This window comes from Rhinolophus hipposideros, assembly GCF_964194185.1.
Source record: "Rhinolophus hipposideros genome assembly, chromosome: 5".
NCBI lineage: Eukaryota > Metazoa > Chordata > Mammalia > Chiroptera > Rhinolophidae > Rhinolophus > Rhinolophus hipposideros.
The window spans coordinates 7421300-7430047 of record NC_138051.1 but is presented as its reverse complement, the minus strand read 5'-3'; the positions used below and the strand labels follow the sequence as shown (position 1 = coordinate 7430047).

The 8748-nt window shown below is 39.9% G+C and overlaps 1 pseudogene across 1 annotated transcript; it reads left to right on the top strand.

Annotated features, from left to right (window-relative positions):
* Window positions 1–2393: 2393 nt before the first annotated feature.
* Window positions 2394–3072, top strand: LOC308497520 (translocon-associated protein subunit gamma-like; annotated as a pseudogene). Its single transcript has one exon. The product of its transcript is annotated as a translocon-associated protein subunit gamma-like (transcript).
* The last annotated feature ends 5676 nt before the right edge of the window (window positions 3073–8748 follow it).

Here is an 8748-nt window from a genome sequence, read left to right as displayed (position 1 = left end):
TTATTTCAGTTATTGTAGTCTTCATTTCTGACTGATTTTTTTTAATGTTTTCCATCTCCATTTTTATGTTTCCGATCTCTTTACTGAAGTTCTCCTTGAGATCATTGAGCATCCTTATAACCAGTATATTGAACTCTGCATCTGGGTCCCAGAGCTACACCAGGCTCCCCAGACCAGGGTTCCAGTGCCAGGGAGAGAAGACCGATAATTTCTAGTTGGGAAACCAGTAGCGATTGTGGCTGAGTGACATAGAGGGTCGCTGGAGTCCCAGGTGCTCCTCTTAAAGGGACTGCATATGGACTTACTCACCAGTGAAATCACTGGCTCTGAGCTCAAGCACTGGGTCAGCGGTTGGAGAAGCAACAGGGACATACAATGGGGAACTGAGTTGTCTGGCTTCAAAAGGAGGGCTGAAGGGGCAGCTTTCACCCAGACGGAGGAACTGGAGAAAGCTACTGTTTCTTTGTTGAGCCCTCCCCCTTCCTGGCATGTAGATGCAGGTGGCTGCCATATTTGAGTCTCCATCAAGCTGACTGACACCATTTGTTCATCACACCCTGGTGATTCTGAGACCCTGCCCCACCCAACTTTCAGGTATACCCTAGCCACTTCCAGTGGCTTTTTATACAAACCACCTGCCTTGGCTCATGCTGCAGACTTTCCTAGGATCATTCAAAGGTTCACAGAATGCAGACAAGCAGCATCTGACTTGAGTGTGTCCTGTAACTGTGGCTGAGCAGCCCTAAATTCAGCATTAGTGGCAACTGGCCTTGGTTTGCAGCTTGGCCTCTCACAGCACTTTTAACAACAGCCTAGGTGAAGGCTATCTGCAGATTGCTTTGTGGTTCCTGCTGGGTGGCCTCAGTTGGGGCACAGGCTATGGCTGAACTTGACCTGCAGTGGGTCCCCTCCCAGGTAGTCCTAGGCCTCGTGCACCCAGTGGCCAGCTTTGAAATGAGCTGGAGCATCACCCAGCCACCTCCAAGGATGACACACCCAGGGAGTGGATTGAGCAGGCACCAGAGACCTAGTGAGGCAGATCTTGCTCTATAGGGTCAACCGCTGCACCACAACTCCTCCACTGTAATCACGACCAATCCTCACAACAAATGAGTCCCTCCTACTGACATGCAAACAGGAAGCAAGGCTCAAGTACAACAGGAGGGCACACACAACCCACACAACGGACACACCTGGTGTGGCTCAGGTGACCAGGAAGACTTCATCAGTGAGCCCCAAAGCACACGTACTACATAAAGCCACTCTACTAAGACCAGGAGACATAGAAGCCCTACCTAATACATAGAAACAAACACAGGGAGGAAGCCAAAATGGGGAGACACTAAAATATGTCCCAAATAAAAGAACAAAACAAAGCTCCAGAAAAAAAAAACTAAAACAAAATGGAGACAAAAAAATCTACCAGATACAGAGTTCCAAACACTGTTTATAAGAAATTCCAAACACTGATTTCAGGGAAAACTTCAACAAAGAGATAGGAAACATAGAAAAGAACCAGTCAGAAAAAAAGAATACAATAACTAAAATTAAGAATGCATCACAGGGAATCAACAGTGGATTAGATGAAGCAGGGTATCAAATGTGTGATTTAGAAGATAAGGTAGCAGAAAACACCCAAATAGAAGAGCAAAAAGGAAAAAAGAATCCTCAAAAATGAGGATAGTTTAAGGGGCCTCTGGGACAACATCAAATGTACCAACACTCACATTATAGAATACCAGATGGAGAAGAGAGAGAGAGCAAACAATTGAAAACGTGTTTGAAAATATAATGACAGAAAACTTTCCCAACCTGGTAAAGGAAATAGATATACTCATATAAGCCAAGGAAATGCAAAGACTCACAAATAAGATGAACACAAAAAGGCCCACATCAATATACATCATAATTCAAATGCCAAAGGTTAAAGAAAGAGAGAGAATCTTGAAAGCAGCAAGAGAAAAGCAGTTAGTAACCTACAATGAAGCTCCCATAAGACTATAAGCTGATTTCTCCACAGAAACTTTGAAGGCCAGAGGGATTGGCAGGAAATATTCAAAGAGATGAAAAGCAAGAACCTACAACCAAGATTTCTCTACCCAGCAAAGCTATCATTTAGGTTGAAAGACAGATAAAGAGCTTCTCAGCCCTCCAATCCCCCAAAAAAGAAAAGTTAAAGGAGTTAATCTCCACCAAATCAGTATTAGAAGAAATCTTAGAGAGAGTTCTTTTAGCTAAATAATAATGATGATGATAAAAATAAAAAATATGAATAATAAAATGGCAGTAACTACATACCTATCAACAATGATTTTCGATCCGGCCGCCGTGGGGGCGGTGCCAAAGCTTCTGCAGGTTGTTGCGCCTTCTGGGCCATCTAAACTCCTGGCTTTTGCTCCACCACCACGGCTCCCAAAAGCGGTTCCAAGCAGCAGTCCGAAGAGGACCTGCTCCTTCAGGATTTCAGCTGCAACCTCTCGGCCAAGTCCTCAGCGCTCTTCTTTGGAAACGCCTTCATCGTGTCCACCATCCCTATGTGGTTATATTGGCGAATATGGCATGTGGATATTATTCAGTCTGCTGTTCTGTATAGTGTGATGACCCTAGTAAATTTGGTAGCCTTTGCATACAAAAATGTGAAATTTGTTCTCAAGCACAAAGTAGCACAGAAGAGGGAAGATGCTATTTCCAAAGAAGTGACTCGGAAACTTTCTGAAGCTGATAATAGAAAGATGTCTCCGCAAGGAAAAAGATGAAAGAATCTTGTGGAAGAAGAATGAAGTTGCTGATTATGAAGCTACAACATTTTCCATCTTCTATAACAACACCCTGTTCCTCGTCTTAGTCATCGTCGCGTCCTTCTTCATCCTGAAGAACTTCAACCCCACAGTGAACTACATTCTGTCCATCAGTGTTTCTTCAGGACTCATCACCCTCCTGGCCACGGACTCCAAGTGGACCATGTCAACTTTGCTCCTAACTTTGTGTCTGTGGGTGACCTGTGGTACATGGAGAAGTAGTAGGCTGGTCAGGGTGGAAGACACGGAAGGTGTTTGGAGTTTGAGGGTTTGAAAAACCCAACAAAATGCAAATCAGTATTTGTTTATTGGCTCTTTTTTGACAGACTGTTGAAATTAAATAAATTGAACGGGAAACTCAGAGTACCAGGACATTTATTAAAAGGCAAAAAAAAACCAAACAATGATTTTCAATGTAAATGAATTAAATGCTCCAATCAAAAGACAGTGGGGGCTGAATGAATAACAAAACAAGACCCTTACATATGCTGCCAACAAGAGACTCACTTCAGATAGAAAGACACACATAGACTGAAAGTAAAGGGATGGAAAAAGATATTTCATACAAATGGAAACAAAAACACTGGGGAAGCAATACTTACACCAGACAAAATAGACTTTAAAACAAAGACTATAACAAGAGACAAAGAAGGACCTAGTAATCCCACTTGTGAGTATTTATCTGAAGAAAACACTACTTCGAGGTGCCATGTGCATCCATATGTTCATTGCAGCATTATTTACAATCGCCAAAATATGAAGGCAACCTGGATGTCCCAGAATGGATGAATGGAAAAAGAAAAGGTGGTACATACCGTGTTTCCCCAAAAATAAGACCTAGCTGGACAATCAGCTCTAATGCATCTTCTGGAGCAAAAATTAATATATGACCTGGTATTATATTATGATATGATATTATATTATATTATATTATATTATATTATATTATATTATATCATATTATATTATACCAGGTCTTATTGTAAAATAAGACTGGGTCTAATATTAGTTTTTGCTCCAAAAGACATATTAGAGCTGATTGTCCAGCTAGGTCTTATTTTTGGGGAAACATAGTATATACAATGGAATATTACTCAGCCATAAAAAAGAATGAAATTTTGCCATCTGTAACAACATGATGCACCTAGAAAGTATTGTGCTGAGTGTAGTAAGAGAGCAAAATACAAATGTCACATGATTTCACTTATAAGTAGAATCTAAAGGACAAAATAAACAAACAAATGAAAGAGAAAAACTCGTAGATACCAAGAACATTTTGATGCTTGACAGATGATAGAGGGGTTGGGGGTAGGAGAAAAATGGGAAGGGATTAAGAAATACAAATTGGGGCCAGCCCGGTGGTTCAGGCAGTTGGAGCTCAGTACTCCTAATGCTGAAGGTTGTCTGTTCGAATCCCACATGGGACAGTGTCCTCTCAACCACAAGGATGCCCAGTAGATTACTTGATTCCCACAAGGGGTGGTGGGCTCCACCCCCTGCAACTAACAACAGTGACTGGACCTGGAGCTGAACTGTGCCCTCCACAACTATGATTGAAAGGACAATAACTTGACTTGGAAAAAATCCTGGAGTACACACTGTTCCCCAATAAAGTCCTGTTCCCCTTCCCCAATAAAATCTTCAAAAAAAAAAAAAAAAGAAGTACAAATTGGTTGTTACACAGTAGTCATGGGGATGTAGGGTATTGCATAAGGAATATAGTCAGTAGTAATACTGTAATAATGATGTATGGTGTCAAATGGGTACTAGAGTTATCATGGTGATAGATGGGAGGGGATTGGAAGCAGGGTGGAAAAGGTGAAGGAATTAAGAAATACAAATTGGTAGTTATAAAATAGTCATGGGGATGCAAATTAAAACAGAGAATATAATCAATAATATGGTAATTATGTATAGTGCCAGGTGGGTACTAGTCAGAGGGGATCATTTTGTAAATTATATACATGTCTAACCACTATGCTGTACACCTGAAATTAATATAAAATAATATTGAATGTCAACTGTAATTGAAAAACTAAAAGGGGGGGAAGATAAAGGGACATACACGGTTTAAAGTTCCAGGTATAAAACACATAAGCTTTGAGGATGGAACGTACAGCATAGGAAATATAATCAATAGTACTGTGATAGCAGGGTACAGTGTCAGATGGTTGCTGGACTTATCATGGTGCTCACTTCTTTAGCATCGGGAATATAATCAGTACTGTAGTAATAACTGTATAGTGACAGGTGGGCACTGTTGACTAACTATGATGTATCCCTGAAACTAATATAATATTGTATGTTAGCTATATTTTAATTTTAAAAATGTTAAAAAGAAATTAAGATACAAGTGAAAAAACTAAAACAGTCTAAGAAGTTAGAAAGCTATGAGTACTTAAATATCTTACGCATCTACGTGTCATACATTAAGTGGATACACTGCTTCTCAGCCTTGAAAATTGGAGTGACCTCAATCTGCAAAAACCATCATCTTTGTCCTTGACCACACGATTTGTCCTTTTCCTACCATTTATGTAATATGCAGCCAAAAGATTTGCTTCTGTTTTCTTTCTCCCAGCTTTGCCAGGACTCCACTGTATATGCCAAGTCTTAAAAAATAGCCAGAAATTCTCTATCAGCTTCTCCTCAAACAGCCATTTCTTCTTTCTTTTGTTGCTGGCTCTCCTCCACAAAACCCTGGCAGGTAATGTCTTCCCTTCTGGAAAACCACAGGTCATACTGGAACTAATGTCCGCTCTCCACCTGAGATACATCAATAACCAAACCGTTTCCACTACCAGGAACAGGAAAACCATTCTTGCTGTTGATAGTGGCCATTTTTGCTGCCATTGTCTCACCTTCATTTTATCTGTCTTGGCCCAGGATCCATCCTGCATCACTGGGTCCTCAAAGTTTCCATCACCCAATCAGTCTGTATAATAAAAACAACAGACAAAACTCCCTAAACACTGAATAACACAAGGAATCTTTATATTATGTAACTTTGAGGTGTTATGTTATTACCTATATAGAGTACTTATTACCATCTCCAATTCTAACAATTCTTGTATTTTGGTAAACTATGAGCTTAGGAAAGATTCTAATTGAGAGATTAATTACTTGTAATTGCAGATTGTAAATATTGGGCTGCAATTGAAATATTGATTGAAAAAAAATGTTGATTTGCTAAAAAGGCTGAAACCTTTTGTTTGTGCTTTATTTATTCAGTTATTTATTTTCCCCATTCCATCTGTACCCTAGATGTGTATTTCTACTTAATAGCACCCAAGTGGGTGAAATGTTGATGTAGTGTATTTAGAAAACCAACTAGGACTCTCTTTTATCTGCCGTATTATCCCAGATGGAAATACACATTGGCATATGACATAAGCCTTCCTAGTTGCCTTCTGTTCATAGTTGCTCTGCTAGTGAGAAATATGAAAATTGCAACTTTCCACCGATGGCAGACAATATAATTGAATTAAAGTGTTCCAAATTTTCTGACTGCACTGAGTTGCACTTTGCCATTTTACTTTTTTTAACTCTGACCTGCCTGAATCTGCTATACTAATGTTTTTACATGAAAAAAGTACTCAGCACACATCTTGTGATATAAAGAAAAGAGGGTGCACTTCCTAGAGCCTTCATCAGTTTTTCCTTTTGGCATTTCATTCTCTCACTAAGTACGAGGTGTGATCAAAATATATGATGAATGTTTAAATTAAAAAAATGTATTACAGTAAAAGACACATTGCCATTAACCCCCCTCCAAATACTCCCTCTCACTTTGAATACACTTATCCCATCGTTCTTGCCACTTTTGGAAGCAGTTCTGGAAGTCCTCTTTTGTGAGTGTTTTTAGTTGTGCCGTTGTGGCTGCTGCAATGTCCTGAATTGATTCAAAATGTTTACCTTTCATGGTCATTTTGACTTTGGGGAAGAGCCAGAAGTCGCACGGTGCCAGATAATGGTGAATAAGGTGAATGAGGACACACCATAATGTTTTTATTTGACAGAAATTGCCAGACCAGAAGCAATGTGTCACATGGAGTGTTGTCGTTTGCCCATTTCTCAGGCCATTTTCTAGGGACATTGTTTCTCAAATGCTCTAATAAGCCCTTATAATATTCAGAATTCACCATAGTGTTCCTGCACAAAAACTCAGCTTGCACAGTTCCATCAAGGTAAAAAATACAACATCACGTTCAGGTTATGTGTACTCGAAGATCTTGATTAACATGAGGAGAACTGGGTGACTTCCACTGAGAACGCTGAACCTTGGTCTCGGTATCATAACCATAGACACAAGTTTCATCTCCCATGATGACATGCCTTAAAAAGCTGGAATCTGAAGCAACACAATCGTGCAACTCCAACAAAGTTGACAAACACCATTGCTTTTGTTTGACCCTCAAAATGCGTGGAACAAATTTTGCACTCACTCTCCTCATGTTTAAATTTGTTGTTAATATGCTTTGAATGGAACCATAAGAGATATTCAGATCCTCAGATATCGCTAATACTCAATTGCCTGTTTGATCGAATTATTTCACTTACCCTTTCAACATTCTCTGGGGTGTTTTATGTTGAAGGACATCCTGTTCCCTCCTCGTCTTCAATCAATTCACAACCATTAGAAAATCACTCAAACCACTTGTAAACCCTTCATGGTCACTGCAGCATCGCCATAAATTAATTTTAACATTTCATGTTTCTTTAGCACATTTTTGCAGTTTGAAACAAAAACTCATGTTAATGAGTTGTTCGTGATGCATGGTTTACGGCACACTTTAAAACACACCTTCTCTCAACTGTAGCTCACACCCGACAGACTGCACCGAACAAGGTGAAACGTGTCACACACTGTTACTAAGGGTCGACGCACCACATCCCAGATTGAAGATCCTGCCTTTCCTTTGGATGGCACTCGGCAGCAGCATTCACCGTATTTGTTGATCACACTTTGTATATCTTAAATCTTATAACTTGTACTAGACTAGTTATAAAGGTTATTATTTCGCTTAAAATAACACACTATCCAATGGATGGCAGAAATAAAACCATAAATATATACTGACACCATGTCCTACTCTAACCACTGACTAGAGGAAATGTAGTTATTGAATCATCATGAGTCCCTAAACACCTCTACTCAGAGCTCTGTCACATGCTTTTATAACCATACTTAAACACACACACACAGAGGCACACAGGCACACAGACAGGGAAAAATTCGAGGACAGCTTAGTCAAGCACCCATCATTTAAGAGCATGTATCTTACCTCAGGCTGCTATAACAAAGCACCATAGACTGGGAGCTTATGCAACAAAAATTTATTGCTCATAGTCCTGGAGGCTGGGAAGTCCAAGATCAGGCAGCCAGCATGATCAGGTTCTGATGAAAGCTCTCTTCCTGGTTTGCAGAGGGCTCTTTCCTGCTGTGGTGGAGAGAGAGGGAAGAAGCTCTCTAATGTCTCTTCTCATAAGGACACTAATCCCATGAGGGGCTCCACACGTCTAACCTAATTACCTCTCAAAAGCCCCATCTCCAAATACAATGACATTGTTGATTAGGATTTCAACATACAAATTGGGGGAAAGAGAACAGAAACATTCCGTCCTTAGCAGGTACTAAAATATCAGTGGAATAAACTGAAAATATTATACCAATTATCTTATGTTTCCACATATAACTCCTTATATCATTAATGAAATAGAAATTGGTCACGCTCCTGCCAAAATAATGACTTTAAGTGAAAATTTTTAAGTAAAATTATTTTGAAAAAACACTTCTCATTAGTACCATCTGACCTCTACGAGTATTTTTGCAGCATATTTGCACAAGATTCATAGTACAACCACAAGCCACGTCAGCAACCCTGAGACCTGCCAGCTAGCTGATGGTTACCTCGGGCAATGCTCTCAATCACCTAAAACTCTGAGGAAA